The sequence below is a fragment of the Odocoileus virginianus genome, chromosome 7, assembly GCF_023699985.2.
Source record: "Odocoileus virginianus isolate 20LAN1187 ecotype Illinois chromosome 7, Ovbor_1.2, whole genome shotgun sequence".
In the NCBI taxonomy this organism is placed as follows: domain Eukaryota; kingdom Metazoa; phylum Chordata; class Mammalia; order Artiodactyla; family Cervidae; genus Odocoileus; species Odocoileus virginianus.
The window spans coordinates 44053200-44070954 of NC_069680.1; the positions used below are offsets into that span (position 1 = coordinate 44053200).

General features: G+C 41.5%; 1 protein-coding gene and 1 pseudogene across 1 annotated transcript in view; one reads left to right on the forward strand and one right to left on the reverse strand.

Annotated features, from left to right (window-relative positions):
- Positions 1-17755, reverse strand: part of LIPA (lipase A, lysosomal acid type) — a 96421-nt gene that overhangs the window by 55505 nt on the left and 23161 nt on the right. The window lies entirely within an intron of this gene.
- LOC110137851 (DNA fragmentation factor subunit alpha pseudogene) lies at positions 1120-11438 on the forward strand (annotated as a pseudogene).

Here is a 17755-nt window from a genome sequence, read left to right on the forward strand (position 1 = left end):
GAATTTCACAGGCAAGAATGCTGGAGTGGGTTGCCATTTACTTCTCCAGGGATCTTCCCAACCCAGGGATCTAACCCATGTCCCATGCGTCTCCTACACTGGCAGGAAGATTCTTTACCACTGAGGCACACTAGGTCCCATTTCCTCAAGATGCTCTGTGACTATGAACAACATATTGGGCCACAGAGCAAGGACTAACTCCCAACAGCTAGTGGACTCAGTATAGTCAGCCACTTGCTTATGTAAACAAGTTTTACTGGAACATATATTGTCTATGACTGTATTTTCACCTTAACAACAGAGTTAAGGAGTTGAGGCTGAGACTGTGTTGCCCACAATGCTAAAAATATTTACCATCTGGCCCTTTAAAAAAGTTAGAAATCTCTGCTAGAGAACATTATTATAGCTGTGATTCCCATTTCTGGGATCCTTGAGACTCGCCATATGGTAGAAACTGCTGATGGTGTGCTAGTAATCCCTGGACAAAATACAGGCACTCACTGAGGTACTTTTTGGCTATTTGAAATGTTTCAATGCTTTCCATGAGATATAATTTAAGTAATAACAAGAATCTAAAATAGAGCAAGGGATTATCCCTGGTCTTGCACTCTACTGTAAGAATATTTTCACATTTGTTGCTTTGAATTGTCTTTGTTGAGACAAGGGAATGAAAACCCAAATGAAAATGAGAACCATATATGGCTGTAGTCATTGTCAGTCATTTGGGGATAATTAAGAGAAGTGGACATGACCTTGAGGGAAAGGACCAAATTCATGGACATAGGATACATTCATGGTACCTGAGTCCAGATAGCCTTTGGTGTTGGTCCTCTTAAAAGGGGGGATATTCAAGTCTCTGCTCTGCTCAGTCCTCAAAAGCAGCTCACAAATTAAAAAGAGAGACCTCTGCATTGAACAGCTAAGAAACCAGAGCAGGTCATTGTCTATACTATCTTGATTAGGAAAAGAGGGATTAAAAAATTTTTTTTTCTTTGATTGATGTCTGCCCCTTAGCATCCTAGATCTTGTATTCACTGACTCATCCAACAATACTGTTTATGCTACTGAAATCTGGCAAGATGAATATTTCTCCTGGTCCTTGGACCATGACAAGAGACTATGGATAAGCGTGGGGACCAGGGCTCCCAGGAGCAACTGTCACTTCTGTGTCTGATGGAAGGTAAGTGACTTCATTGAGGACAGACTTCCTTGGAGTTTTCTTCCGCTCAGAACCCACACAGATGCAGAATAATTGCATCTGTTGGTGCTACGGCTATCATTAGAAGAGGCGTCTGGTGCTACGATTTCTTTTCATCATCCCATTGCTCAACAGTGATCTTTCTTTCCCTATATTTTGTTTCACTTTTTTTCTGAAGTTCAAAGAGACAAACGACTTTCTTTCTCTTAGGTTTCTTATCTCCTTCTCAGCTGTAGATCCTCTCCATATGTTCAAACACTAGGTAAGCTGTCATTTTCACCTTTCGTGGAAATCACTCACAGGACCCACTCCTCTCTACACTGGTTGCTTTCCAGGTGACTGCAAAGTAGCAGATATTTCTGTCCCTTCCCCTCCATCCAGGGTTCTCCCTCCACCTCCCTTAATTAAGGTTTTAAAAAATATTTATTTGACCACATCAAATATTTAAATATTTAAAATACTTATTTATTTATACTTATTTATTTAGCTGTGCCCTATGGGTCTTTCTTTGTGGCACATTGACTCTCTAGTTGCAGTGCCTAGGTTTAGTTGCCCCAGAGCATGCAGGATCTTAGTTTCCCAGGACCAAACCCACATCCTCTGCATTGTAGGGTGGATTCTTATTGTATGAACATTCTCTCACACTGGGTCTTGTGTCTCCTAAATTCTATTTCTTTATTCACTTGGGTTTACGCCTAATTTTGATGGGACAATTCCTCTCAGCTTCCTGAAGAAGAGGGCATGGAAAGGAAATTTTTATTTACATGTATAAAAGTATATTTTCCCCTCATATTTAAATAATTATTTGGCTATGTTTAGAATTCTAAGTTAGAAACTATTTTCCCACAGTATCTCTGAAGGCATTTCTCCATTGTTTTCTAGCTTTTAGTAGTTGTTGAGAGGTCCAAAAACATGTGGATACTTGCTTACATTAATCCTTTTTCCCCTAGAACTTGTACAATTCTCCTTGTCACCAGCATGTTCTAAAAGTTTACAATCATGTAGTTGGGGACAATTTATTTTTATCCATTTGGCAACATATTGCTCAGCTCAGGGAAATTTTATTGGATTTTTCTTGAAAATTTTTTCTTCCTTTCATTTTCTTTCTCCTCTCTTCCTAGAACTCTTTTTGGTTAGATGATGGTCCTCGTAGTCTGATTCTCTAATTTTTATTTTTATTTTATTTATTTTTTTTTTCTTCCATTTATTTTTATTTGTTGGAGGCTAATTACTTTACAACATTGCAGTGGTTTTTGTCATACATTGAAATGAATTAGCCATGGATTTACATGTATTCCCCATCCCGGTCCCCCCTCCCACCCCCCTCTCCACCCCATCCCTCTGGGTCTTCCCAGTGCACCAGGCCTGAGCACTTGTCTCATGCATCCAACCTGGGCTGGTGATCTGTTTCACCCTAGATATACATGTTTCGATGCTGTTCTCTTGAAACTTCCCGCCCTCGCCTTCTCCCACAGAGTCCACAAGTCTGTTCTATACATCTGAGTCTCTTTTTTCTTTTTTTTTTGCATATAAGGTTATCGTTACCATCTTTCTAAATTCCATATATATGTGTTAGTATACTGTAATGGTCTTTATCTTTCTGGCTTACTTCACTCTGTATAATGGGTTCCAGTTTCACCCATCTCATTAGAACTGATTCAAATGAATTTGATTCTCTAATTTTTAAATTTTATATATGTTATTTTCCTTTTTTAGTCTGTTTTTCTATTTGAAAGAAATTTTTTCTGTTTTGTTCTAATCTTTCTTTTGAGCTTTTCCACTTAATTGTTGCTTTAATTTCCAAGAGTCCCTGCAAGTTCTTTAAATGTTCGACTTTTTTCATAGCATTCAGTTTTATTTCATGGATGCAATGTCTTCTCCAGTATCTGAATTTATTGATGGTAGTTTGTTGTTGCTGCCTCAACTCTTCTCCCTTCAAATCGCTTGTGCTTGGCCACTGTCCTCTATGTTCGAGGCTTTCTTAAAATATCTGGGGATCCTTTCATTCCAATTCGGAATTAAGAGTGGAACACTAACAAACTGGCCAGAAGCATGTGTGTGGGCTAGATGACTGGGCTTCCTTATGAAGTGATCTCACTGTGCCATTTTACTGAGGTCACGCTGAGACCATGATCTTTAGGCTTTTTCCCCGGACTTCCCTGATTTCCTTCATTGGTTCAGTTCAGTTGCTCAGTCGTGTCCGACTCTTTGCGACCCTATGGGCTGCAGCACACCAGGCTTCCCTGTCCATCACCAACTCCCGGAGCCTGCTCAAACTCATGTCCATCAAGTTGGTGATGCCATCCAACCATCTTATCCTCCATAACTGTCTTCTAATCTCTTGCCTGGAGGGAATAAGTCTGGATGCAACATCTGACTCGGGAAAAAGATGTGGTCTCAAAATTCGATATGCAAACATATATTTAGCACTCTTGTTTTCAGTATAGTATCCCAGAGTTTCAGTGCCTGTAACCCTAGTCCAGGCCCCTTCATTTCATCTTCTATCTAGAATAAACCTACCATCTTCTACATAAATTGGGGAGTGGGAGTTGCAAAGACTAGAGGGAGAGTCTTTAGGTATAGATTCTTCTTAAACTTTTCATCAGTCCTCCTATTCTTAGTTTCAGTTCATCCCTACACATACATACACATTCGATTGATTGAAATGGCAGTGTATTTGCTTTGTGATATTGTGTAAGCAACTAGCTCTTTCAGTTTCACATCTGAAAATGGGGATACTGACCACCTACCTCCTGGGGCTGCTGTGAATATTAAGTAAGATCAGCCCCGTGTATGGCCTCATTTGATTAACATAACTTATTGTTACCCATAGAGATAACAATACTAATAAATAACATTTTCAGATGCATTCTATGTGCCAGGCAATGTTAAAGGCACTTTTTATGTATCTCATCTCATCCTCACAAAAGAGATGAGAAATCTAAGCTAAGAAAGGCTAAACAACTTGCACAAGGTCACGAAAATTTCATGTAATTTCATCTGCGAATTAGTTCTCAGGTTCTGAGTCCTGATTTTTAAAGTTTCCTTCCTTTTTCTAAGTCAGATTCCTGGCAAGAAACTGATAAACTCAAACTGAGTCATTAAAGAAAGCTGAATAAGGAAGTCCATTGAGAGTCCCTTGGACTGCAAGGAGATCCAACCAGTCTATCCTAGAGGAAATCAGTCCTGAATATTCATTGGAAGGACAGATGCTGAAGCTGAAACCCCAATACTTTGGCCACCTGATGCGAAGAACTGACTCATTGGAAAAGACCCTGATGCTGGGAATGATTGAAAGCAGGAGGAGAAGGGGACGACAGAGGATGAGATGGTTGGATGGCATCACCAACTCAATGGACATGAGTTTGAGTAAGTTCCAGAATTTGGTGATGGACAAGAAAGCCTGGCATGCTGTAGTCCCTGGGGTCATAAAGAGTTGTACACAACTGAGCCACTGAACTGAATAAGGAAGTGGCTTGGATTTAGAGATAAGAAGAGGTGACATAATACCCTGGGGCTACTAACAAACTAAGCCCCACCCCAGAGGGTCAAGAGGAAGGAGAAGTTATAGGAGCCTAAAGAAATAGAGGAAAACAACAGAATGGGAAAGACTAGAGATCTCTTCAAGAAAATTAGAGATGCCAAGGGAACATTTCATGCAAAATGGCTCAATAAAGGACAGAAATGGTTTGGACCTAAAAAAAGCAGAAGATATTAAGAAGAGGTGGCAAGAATACACAGAAAAACTGTACAAAAAAGATCTTCACAACTCAGATAATCACGATGTTGTGATCACTCACCTAGAGCCAGACATCCTGGAATGTGAAGTCAAGTGGGCCTTAGGTAGCATCACTAAGAACAAAGTTAGTGGAGGTGATGGAATTACAGTTGAGCTACCTCAAATCCTAAAAGACAATGCTGTGAAAGTGCTGCGCTCAATATGCCAGGAAATTTGGAAAACTCATCAGTGGCCACGGGACTGGAAATGGTCAGTTTTCATTCCAGTCCCAAAGAAAGGCAGTGCCAATTATGGTCAAACTACCGCACAATTGCACTCATCTCACACGCTAGTAAAGTAATGCTCAAAATTCTCCAAGTCAGGCTTCAACAATACGTGAACTGTGAACTTCCAGATGTTCAAGCTGGTTTTAGAAGAGGCAGAGGAACCAGAGATCAAATTGCCAACACCCACTGGATCATCGAAAAAGCAAAAGAGTTCCAGAAAAACATCTATTTCTGCTTTATTGACTATGCCAAAGCCTTTGACTGTGTGGATCACAATAAACTGTGGAAAACTCTGAAAGAGATGGGAATACCAGACCACCTGACTTGCCTCTTGAGAAACCTGTATGCAGGTCAGGAAGCAACAGTTAGAACTGGACATGGAACAACAGACTGGTTCCAAATAGGAAAAAGAGTATGTCAAGGCTGTATATTGTCACTCTGCTTATTTAACTTATATGCAGAGTACATCATGAGAAATGCTAGGCTGGATGAAGCACAAGCTGGAATCAAGATTGCCGGGAGAAATATCAATAACCTCAGATATGCAGATGATACCACCCTTATGGCAGAAAGTGAAAAAGAACTAGATAGAGCCTCTTGATGAAAGTGAAAGAAGAGAGTGAAAAAGTTGGCTTAAAGCTCGACATTCAGAAAACAAAGATGATGGCACCCAGTCCCATCACTTCATGGCAAATAGATGGAGAAACAGTGGAAACAGTGACAGGCTTTATTTTGGGGGGCTCCAAAATCACTGCAGATGGTGACTGCAGCCATGAAATTAAAAGACACTTCTTGGGAGAAAAGTTACGACCAACCTAGACAACATACTAAAAAGCAGAGACATTACTTTGCCAACAAAGGTCTATCTAGTCTAGGCTATGGTTTTTCCAGTAGTCATGTGTGGATGTGAGAGTTGGACTATAAAGAAAGTTGAGCCTCGAAGAATTGATGCTTTTGAACTGTGGTGTTGGAGAAAACTCTTGAGAGTCCCTTGGACTGCAAAGACATCCAACCAGTCCATCCTAGAGGAAATCAGTCCTGAATATTCATTGGAAGGACTGATGTTGAAGCTGAAATTCCAATACTTTGGCCACCTGATGTGAAGAGCTGACTGATTGGAAAAGACCCTGATGCTGGGAAAGATTGAAGGCAGGAGGAGAAGGGGATGACAGAGGATGAAATGGTTGGATGGCATCACCGACTCAATGGACATGAGTTTGAGTAAACCCTGGGAGTTGATGCTGGACAGGGAGGCCTGGAGTGCTGCAGTCCATGGGGTCGCAAAGAGTCAGACATGACTGAGTGACTGAACTGAACTGAGAAAGGGAATTGTAAACTGATGGCATCAGTGGGCTTCAGGAGAGGAAAGTTCTGCAGTGTGGAAGCCCCAGAAGTAAATACTCGAGGATACCATTCCCTCTCTCTGAGATCTTGTTGTGCCTCCCTTTGGCCAAACCCATTGGGAAGCCAGAGACCGTAGAGCTCCTTGTCTGATGGTGACAGTCAGGTGGAGAAGGATGCAGAGTGGAGCTGTAGGGGCAAGTAGAATCTATCATGTCCCAATTCCATGGACTCATAAGACCTACATTACTTATTTTTCAGAAATGCATGCTCAAAAGCAAAAACTTAAAGGTGGAGGAGAAAAACACAGAGAAGTAAATAAAGATGAAAAGTATCTTCATCAAATACTTTCATCAAAGTACTTCACCAAAAGTATATTTTGGTGTGAAGCGAAAGTCACTCACTCATGTCCGACCCTTTGCGACCCCATGTCCATGGAATTCTCCAGGCCAGAATACTGGAGTGGGTAGCTGTTGTCTTCTCCAGGGGCTCTTCCCAACCCAGGGATTGAACCCAGGTCTCCAGCACTGCAGGCAGATTCTTTATCATTTGAATCACCAGGGAACATTTTGGTGTAGACCTTCCCTAAGAAGCAGACTTAGAGAATCACCCTCATGTATCACTACCAAATCTTTTGCCTGTGTAAATCTGTGCCTTCAGCCTGCCTTCCCGTCCATAATTTGGATGAATTATCCCTAGTATTTTTTTTTTTAAGTCAAGCATCATAATTTTGTTCTAGTTCACATCCCATTTCACCTACTTAAGGACTCCTCTCCAGCAATTATCAGCTGTTTAGTATCCCAGTTTTCCATCTCTGTGATCAGCACATATACATTCATTAGTATCACCTAATTCAAAAACAATCTCCCCTCAGTCCTCTCCAGTTTTACCCTCCCAAGTTTCTGCTTTTACAGTGAAACTTAGAATTGTCTCCTTACTTCTTGTTTTCTCATTTACTCATTCCAAACAAGCATTTGCTTCATCACTCTTGATTTACACACAGTTACCAATGACCAATGTGATGCCACCTTTCTGTCCTTGTTGTGGTTCTTTCTCAAGAACTAATTCTGCAGCTTCCTCTTTGGAACTTCTCTTTTTAAACTGGTTCTTACAGCAGCATCACCTTCAGGTCTTCTTCCCTCCTCACTGGCCACTCCCTACCTCATCTGCAGTTTTTCATCCTCTATCCAATTTCTCTGACTGTCACTGTGTACCAAGTCTCCATGTGGGCCAGCCCTCTCCTCTACCTCTGCAGTCTCTCTATAGGTAATGGCTTGCAGACGCAAGGCTTTCAGAACTACCCACATGCTCAGGAATTCCAGATTTATCACTCCAGCCTGGACCTTTGAAGTCTTCTCTCAAACATCTAGCTATTGCCTTAATAGTTACACTTGGATATCCAATAGACATCTCAATTTGATGATTTCAAAACAGAACTCTTAAATCTACTCCCAAAGTCTACTCTTCTCCCATAAATCTGCTATTCCTGTTTTCTTCATCTCAATGTTATCAGGGCCCATCAAGTTGCCCAAGTCAAAAACTCACTATAATCCCAATTTCTCTTTTTACCTTATACCATATAACATCAGTTCAGTTTAGCTCAGTCGCTCAGTCATGTCCGACTCTTTGCAACCCCATGGACTGCAGCACTCCAGGCCTCCCTGTCCAGCATCAACTCCCAGAGTTTACTCAAACTCATGTCCATTGAGTTGGTGACACCATCCAACCATCTCATCCTCTGTCATCCCCTTCTCCTCCTGCCCTCAATCTTTCCCAGCATCAGGGTCTTTTCCAATCAGTCAGCTCTTCACATCAGGTGGCCAAAGTATTGGAATTTCAGCTTCAACATCAGTCCTTCCAATGAATATTCAGGACTGATTTCCTCTAGGATGGACTGGTTGGATGTCTTTGCAGTCCAAGGGACTCTCAAGAGTTTTCTCCAACACCACAGTTCAAAAGCATCAATTCTTCAAGGCTCAACTTTCTTTATAGTCCAACTCTCACATCCACACATGACTACTGGAAAAACCATAGCCTAGACTAGATAGACCTTTGTTGGCAAAGTAATGTCTCTGCTTTTTAGTATGTTGTCTAGGTTGGTCATAACTTTTCTCCCAAGAAGTGTCTTTTAATTTCATGGCTGCAGTCACCATCTGCAGTGATTTTGGAGCCCCCAAAAATAAAGCCTGTCACTGTTTCCACTGTTTCTCCATCTATGTGCCATGAAGTGATGGGACCGGATGCCATCATCTTTGTTTTCTGAATGTTGAGCTCTAAGCCAACTTTTTCACTCTCCTCTTTCACTTTCATCAAGAGGCTCTTTAGTTCTTTTTCACTTTCGGCCATAAGGGTGGTATCACCTGCATATCTGAGGTTATTGATATTTCTCCCGGCAATCTTGATTCCAGCTTGTGCTTCATCCAGCCTAGCATTTCTCATGATGTACTCTGCATATAAGTTAAATAAGCAGGGTGACAATATACAGCCTTGACATACTCTTTTTCCTATTTGGAACCAGTCTGTTGTTCCATGTCCAGTTCTAACTGTTGCTTCCTGACCTGCATACAGGTTTCTCAAGAGGCAGGTCAGGTGGTCTGGTATTCCCATCTCTTTCAGAATTCTCCACAGTTTATTGTGATCCATACAGTCAAAGGCTTTGGCATAGTCAATAAAGCAGAAATAGATGTTTTTCTGGAACTCTTTTGCTTTTTCGATGATCCAGCGGATGTTAGCAATTTGATCTCTGGTTCCTCTGCCTTTTCTAAAACCAGCTTGAACATCTGGAAGTTCACAGTTCACGTATTGTTGAAGCCTGACTTGGAGAATTTTGAGCATTACTTTACTAGTGTGTGAAATGAGTGCAATTGTGCGGTAGTTTGAGCATACTTTGGCATTGCCTTTGTTTGGGACTGGAATGAAAACTGACCATTTCCAGTCCCGTGGCCACTGATGAGTTTTCCAAATTTCCTGGCATATTGAGTGCAGCACTTTCACAGCATTGTCTTTTAGGATTTGAGGTAGCTCAACTGGAATTCCATCATTTCCACTAACTTTGTTCTTAGTGATGCTTCCTAAGGCCCACTTGACTTCACATTCCAGGATGTCTGACTCTAGGTGAGTGATCAAACCATCCTGATTATCTGATGTTACCATATAACATAGGGAACTATATTCAGTATCTTGCAATAACCTATTAATGAAAAATAATATGATATATACATATATTATATATATAACCGAATGCCTTTGCTATATACCTGGAACTAACACAATATTAATTACCCCCAAAAAATGTGGGCTTTCAAGCTAGACTGCCTAGATCAAATTCTACCTCTATCAGTTAGTAAACTATATGACCTTGAACAAGTTATTTAATGCCCCATCTGCAGATAGTAGCTCCTTCCCTACAGAGTTGTGAGGATTACATGAATTAATACAAGTGAAGTCCCTAGAACAGTACCTGGCATATAATTAGTGATCAATAGATGTTAGCTCTTATTTTCGTTATCATTATCTATCTTCTTTCTCAAAGTTCTATTATATTTTACATACAGTAGAATACATGATATCCTGCATTTGTTTTAGTCATGGACTTTGACCATTTCTGCACACCAGTTAATGCACTTCTGCATGTTTAATAAATATTCTTAAACGCCACCTGTCTTGGTGTGAAGAAGGTACACTGTGGGACTTTAGGAGGTGAAAGAGTTCAAAATCAGTATAAAATAGATTTGAGTATAACATTAAAAATCCAGGCTCTTTAAAGCGGTGTCTGCTACGCCGCAACAACAGGCAGGAAGAGTATGACGTGGCAGCCTCTTGCCTCAAGGAGCTAAGGAACAAGGCTTGTGACATTCTGGCCGTTGATAAGTCCCTGGCACAGGTCACCCTGCCTGGCAGAGAGTATCACCACAGTGGATGACGATGGTTACTTCTGTGTCTTCCTGCCAACACTAAGTCTGTGGCTTGGCTGGGAATGAGAAGTGGACACGCAATTCAGTTGGAGGTACAGCTTGGATTACACAAGAGTCCTTCAACAGAGATGAAGGGTTGAAGTGGAAGAACGTGGCCAGGCAGCTGAAGGAAGACCTATCCAGCATCATCCTGCCATCAGAGGAGGAGCTCCAGATGTTTATTAATGTCCTGTGTTTAGAGCTGGCTCAGGAACTCCTCCAAAGTCATGTGGCAGTCCAGGGGCTCCAGAACACCCTACAGCAGGGGCTTGACCAGAAAGAGGAAGCCTGTCAGTCCAGGCAGCTCCTGGGACTTTACCCCCAGGCTTTGGAGAAGGAAAGTGGCATCTTGTTGAAGCAGCAAGAGTCCAGAGCTGACCTCAGGGACAAGAGGGACGCGGTTGACACCGGTATTAGAGAGAGCTCCTCCGAAGTTACACCTGCGAGCCAGATCCTCTTAGTGCTGCAGGAGAAACCTGCCCCAGAGCTGAGTTTGTCCAGTGAGGATCTGGAAGTGGACGAGCACCAGGGACCCTGACCTTTGCAGGGAGACACTTGTATCGGGGTTTTTTCACCTCTGCAAACCCTGAATCATAGCTGCCAATTTGCCTATTATTATGTGCAAAGCTTCCCTTGTAGCTCAGTTGGTAAAGAATCTGCCTACAATGCAGGAGACCTGGGTTCGATTCCTGGGTTGGGAAGATCCCCTGGAAAAGGAAATAGCAACTCACTCCAGTATTCTTGCCTGGAGAATCCCATGAATTGTAGCCTGTCAGGCTTCTCTGTCCATGGGGTCGCAAGAGTTGGACATGACTTAGCGACTAAGCCACCACTGTAACACTCAAAATAAAGATCATTCTTTGGGCACAGAGTGAATTTGTGAGCTAGTCCTCTTCCTGGTAAATGTGCTTGTCAAAAAAAAAAAAAAATGTGCTTGTCTCCCTTGTATGGTCACTTGATAAAGCAAACACTTTTCTCTCCCCCTCTCCCCCTTTGCTTCCCCTCTTCCTGACTCTGTAGATATGAGTTTGTCTTCCTTTCTCTCTCTTTCTCTCTCTTGTCCCTAGACTGATATGCATGCATTTAGAAAGACTAATGGAAAGAATTCAATCAAATCTAGGAATGAATCAAATCTTGGTGAATAAAATGGTCTCTCGCACATGAATTGATCTGGGAAGGACTGCTGAGCTAATTTTTAGCCACTGTTGTCTGGAATGAATGCCAGCTCCCTAATTAGTACAAGAATTTATCCTTGTTCAATGTCTGGTCTATCAGGTAATATCTTAACACTATCTCCTCCAAGACAAGTTGAAACAGCCTGCAAAAGAAACCACAAGGTTCATGGTTCACCTTACTACTGTGTGAAGGTAGCTAAAAGACTATAAACTGGTACATCTTCTGTATATTTAACCTCTTCTCAGAAGTGGCCCAATGCCTACACTTTAAACCTGTTACTTTGTACATCTGCTTACTCACATTCCTAAATGTTCACTTCCCTTAGCTACTGTGAAATCACCACACATTCCTTAGAAATTATCTTTCTACAACTGAAATGCCATTTTACCTGGAATGTACGTGGTGAAGAAAGCTCCTTAGATGATTTAGAAGACAGAGGATATGATCAGGTAGAGTTTCTAAATACAGAATTCAAAGCAATCATGTACAATCTGTTTGCCTGTATTAAACACTACAGAGGCCAATACCGGGTGGCTCTGGAATATTTAGAACAAGCAGAGGACTTTATCATGCACAGACAGGATCACCAAGGCAAAACTGGACATCTGGTCACCTGGGGAAACTATGCCTGGGTCTGCTATCACCTGGGCAGGCTTCTAGAAGTACACACATCTATGCATGCGTGCATGGTGAGTCACTTCAGTCATGTCTGACTCTTTGTGACCCTATGGACTGTAGCACACCAGGCTCCTCTGTCCAAGGGATTCTCCAGGCAAGAATACTGGAGACACTTACATCCACAGGGTGGGAAATCTTTGCAAGAAGTGCACAAATTCCTATAGAATTGAATGCCCTGAGACTGACGGTGAAGAGGGAGAGGCACTTATAAAATGGGGAGAAAAAGTACTATTAACAGGCTATGCAATGTTTTGAGAGGCTCTGGAAAAGAAACCCACCAACCCAGAATTCTCCCTGGGACTGCTCATCACACTGTATCGTCTGCATGACAAAGCATCAACAGAGAACACCATTCACCTTCTGGGCAGGCCATGGAGTTGGAGCCAGATAACTGGTACATTAACATTCTCCTGGCTCTGACTCTTCAACTGATCAAGAAAGAAGCAGAAGGAGATGACCTAGTAGATGAAAACACCAAGCCCAACAGACATACTCTGCAGTGCGGCCAAATATTACTGAAGTAAAGGCACTCTGGACATAGTCATAGAATCACTGATACTTAAAAAGGCCTTAGAATCAGTGCCAAACAACATTGATTAACATCTCTAGGTTGGATGCTGCTACAGAGCAAAAATCAGATGAATACAGAAACCAAATAAATGTTCAACAAATTAGGATGGAGAACCACAGGAAATTAGGAAAAGCGCTGTGAATCATTTTAAGAAAGTTGTTCAGTTGAATATTAACCCCCCTGTACCTGCTCAGACCTTGCCTGCCTCTACGCATCAGATCGGTATGGTGAGGCAGAGTATTGCTTCCAGAAAGAATCCATTAAGGATCTCTCTCCAGTGGACAGACAAGTGCTCACCTGCTCTATGAGCACTCTCAGAGGCCAGCAGATGTGCAAAGACACCACCATCTGCCATTACCCAGAGGGCTGCACCACAACCTCAAGTTAAAACTGAGAAGGAAAAACTGATCCTAGACCTAAGAAGACTTGCCAGACTCTGAAAACGCCTCAGACATTGTGGGCTGGCAAGTCTCTAGATTCCTTCCTGAAGTGACTAGGAAAGGGCACCCAAGAACTGATGGCTGTTGGACCATCCAGCCTCCAACCCTGGCAGATTTGTCCCTTCCTCATCTCTGGCTGAAAAGGGCAGTAAGGAAATGGTAGAGGGTGCAGGTGGGCCCATGACTCAGAAAAGCAGGAAGCCCTAGAAAGGCCATAAACACGCCTCTGGGCTTCACAGAGAGAGCAGGGAGAGCAAGAGAGGCCTGGTATGGTGGGCACGAAGGGGAGGTTAATAGGGGAGACAGAGAATCTGAAACCTCACAGGAGTGCGCTGAATGGTAGGACATTTCATTTTGCTGTTGCTTTTTCCTGGTTCTGAAAATTCTCTCATCCAAATCTGGAAATTTGGAATCACATTTCCTCTGCTATATAGATATTTTGGGGGCTTCTCTGGTGGCTCAGAAGATAGAGAATCTGCCTGCAACGCGGGAGACCCAGGTTCAATCCCTGGGTCGGGAAGATCCCCTGGAGAAGGGAATGGAAACCCATCCCAGTGCTCTTGCCTGGAGAATTCCATGAACAGAGGAGCCTGGCTGGCTACAGTTCATAGGGTGCAAAGAGTCAGATATGACTGAGCAACTAACACTTTCACTTTCACAGAGATTTTGAACAAATGCTGCCTTGAGGGAAAGGACTTGCTTCGGGACTATATGATCCCGGCTTATTCTGTTTGTGTCATCCGGATTTCCCAGCTCTCACACACTCAGTGACTTGCACAAGGCCTGACACACAGCATACACGCAACATTCGCTGAGTGAATGAGTGACTAGAACATCACTCTAGGCTGGTCCTCTTTCCTCACTCTTTAAACTCCAAAATAAATTCCATGCACATCAAAGTTTTAAATGTTTAAAAAACAGAAATCATAAAATTACTAACAAAGTGCTTGAGATATTTGTAATCATGGGGTCTAGAAGTATGAAAAAACACAAAAGGGCATAAAATATTAATACATATACATTAAAAACATATTTCATAGAAGAGATACCTTCAGAAAGGCAAAAGATAAACAACAAACAAAAATACTATCTCAACACATTACTAGGTAAAGGACTAATTTCCTTAATGCTGAAGTAGTTTCTGTTAATCAATAAGGAAAAACTCAGTGGGAAAATGAACAAAGGTCAGGAACAGACAGGAAATGAAGAAAGCTTGTAAACATGTAAAATGATACCACTATCACTTTTGTTAAGAGCAAAGTAGGCCAACACTACAAGGGAGACTGTCTCAGGTCAACAAAGAAAACGCCTTTCCTAAGCGTATACTAAAAAGGACTTGGATACAGGCTATATCATGCACTGCCATTGAGATTAGAAATTGTATAGGTAGAGGGAATTTGTTGATGGTTATTAAGTGTTTGTGGATCTTTCCACAGCAATTTCACTCATTAATTTACTCTGTATTTGCATATGTATGCAAAGATGTGTACATGGATGTTCATGAAGCTTTGTTTATAATAACAAAGGACCGAAAATAACTACCATCATTAGGGGCCTTACTTATTCAATATTAACATTGCATAACATGAAACAGCATGTCCATATTTTTAAGAAAAGAATTCTAAATGTAATAATACAGAACATTATAGCTAAGATATATTTAAAAAATAAGAAAATGAAAGTGCAGAAAAGTGTGTACGGAATGCTAATGTTATTTCCCAATATTAGCTTCGTCCATCCCATATGCTTTTCAGTTTTGAAGGGCTCACTTCTCTGTCATCAGATGTGTGAAAGTTTAATCTTGCAATCAGATTGTAAACTCCAGAAAGGCAGGAACCAGGCTTTTTATTTCATAGTGATACTTAGCTTCCCTGACTTTGAGGGGCAATTTTAGCTGGTATTGCTTGGGCCTCACATGAATCTTGGGGTCTCTGCCTACAGCGCTGTAGTAAGCACAAAAGCAGTCTAAAAGTAGGTGCACAGATGGGCTGGAATCTGTGAAGAACCCTTGAAGCTTTGCCCAGACTGGGGGAGGCAGCTGGCAAGAGAGGTGAAACTGCTCCTGCCACTAATTTCAAAAACTTTCTTCAAGAATTCATATCCACACAGAGGACACTCAATCCACACATTTCCTCTAATTACTCTCGCTGTCTCTTGTACCTTTAAGTGGTCTTTTTCATCTCTCTTTTACCTACCAATGCTACCATGAGATTATGTATTTTTCAAACTCTCTTTACACTCAGAACCAAACATTGACAAATATCTGAGGCATTCTTTGAGAGTATTAATATTTTGAATATATTAATATTTTGAAAATATTAATACTCTCCTAATATATTAGGAATGCTATCAACAAAAGTTTTGTGTGAGTTTTGTGTGAGTATAGGAGTCTCTGGGACCAACAAAGTGAAAACAGAATGTCTAGGTCAGGCAGGAGAGGTGAGAATAACAGAGAAAATGAATGAACTCCCAGAGGTTGGAGTCAGGGATATGCAGAACAATGGCAAAATTGTTCCCATCAGAGAGCAGAATCAGGGTCTAAGAAACTTCCACCATTGCCAGGATAGAGGATCTTCAGAATACCTACCCATCAGAATGTCATCATTGCTACAGACTTCCGCCTTCTGAGATTTTTCCATGTTCCCTTTTTTCAACTGAGAGTATTTATTACAGTTACCATGCCCCACCATTGCATGTGGTACACATGAATTATCTTATCTAGTCTTTTAGGTTTTTTAATCATCAGACTGAAAGGAGTCACACCCAGATCATTGGGGAGAACAGGGAATCACCCACAGATCCCTGATCATGAGCTGGGTGCAATGACTGCCTTGATTCCCAAGGGCTGACTCCCTTGGAAAGGTCTGAGTATGTTTGGAAAGAAGGATACATCTTGGGTATTTAGGACCAGAGCAAGATAATCATGGTCCAAACAAATTAGGGCTCCTACTTGCACAGTATGAAGTTGTCATTGGTAAAAGCGGTCCCCAGTTTGAAACTACATTTTTCCAGCCTTCCCTTACATTTAATTGGTCCCCGAATTGCTGGTCCATGAATTCCACCTGAGAATTTCTGGTCCATGAATTCCACCTGAGAATTTCTGATTCATTTGGTCTGGACTGGAGCCTGAGAATTCACATTTCTAGCAGGGCCCAGGTGATGCTGATACAGCTGGTGGTTGATAACAGTGTTCAAACTAAGGCATTACACCACTTTGTAGCTGATACAGCCCCTGATGCATTCCTATTGTGAAAGCATTATACACAGGCACTGGCCACACAGATTTCTAAAGAACAAACCAGCACCTCTACACTTTGAAACACAGTGAACATTTACTTTCTCTGTGCCTCTCCCCAACCAGGACCTTTATTAACAAGACTTACACATTTCTATCCTATAGTTTTCTTGAATGCAAATTCAAAAACCAAAAAAAAAAAAAGCCACAGTGTTCTAGTTCCCTAATCAGCATTTCTTGTACATCTGACTTGCATTTCTATAAATACATCATAGAACTTGTACATAGAACTAGAACTTGTAACTCTTGAGTGGGACCTACAAGTAAGGGTTACCAGCTTAGCTGTAATCCTAATGAAATGGTAGGGAATTTCTAAGAAGCATAGGTTCTGCTTCTACCTTACCCTAGGCAGAAAAATCCACCATAAATAATTCTTTCCCCAAAACTGAAAAACCTGCCTTAGCAACCTCGGTTTAACTGGGAATGTTTCACCTGTTCTCTGTGTAATTTCCTGACCTCAAAGACAGTTGGTGTGGTTACCTTTTCCCTCTTGGGTCTATGTAGATTGTAATTCCTTTATGATTAGGGATAGGCATAAGGATAAAGCACATTTCCTCTGTTATAACAAACCACTCTGGCTGCAAATTGTATGTGCAGATGCTGAATTCTAAGATGACTCACAGGGATTCAAAATGTGTAGCTCAGGAAAGCCAAGAATGTGTAGAGATGCTAGGAATTGTTTTTCTTTGGTTAATGATTCACTCCATGATGGATCGTGGAATGTCAAACTGAGGCTCTGGAAAAGGCAAATATCAGAAGTTTCCTTGATGGTCTCTTTGGTTCATGAGTTTAGTTATTAATTATAATAAACACTGACACTTATTATGTTCCAGGCATTATTCTAATGTATTAAGCCATTTGATCCTCACAACAAACACCACAAGGTAGTGGTAGTATCTTCATTTCACAGGAAAAGAAACTAAAGCACAGAGACATTCAGTAATTTCCAGTGTCACCACATATAAATGAAGCCTGGTTTCCAATGCAGATAGACTGACATCAGAGCCCACAGTTCCAATCACATATACATTCATTCAGCTACTACTTTGTGAATGCCTGCCATGTGCCGGGTGTGACTGCAGGAACCGGAGATTCAGT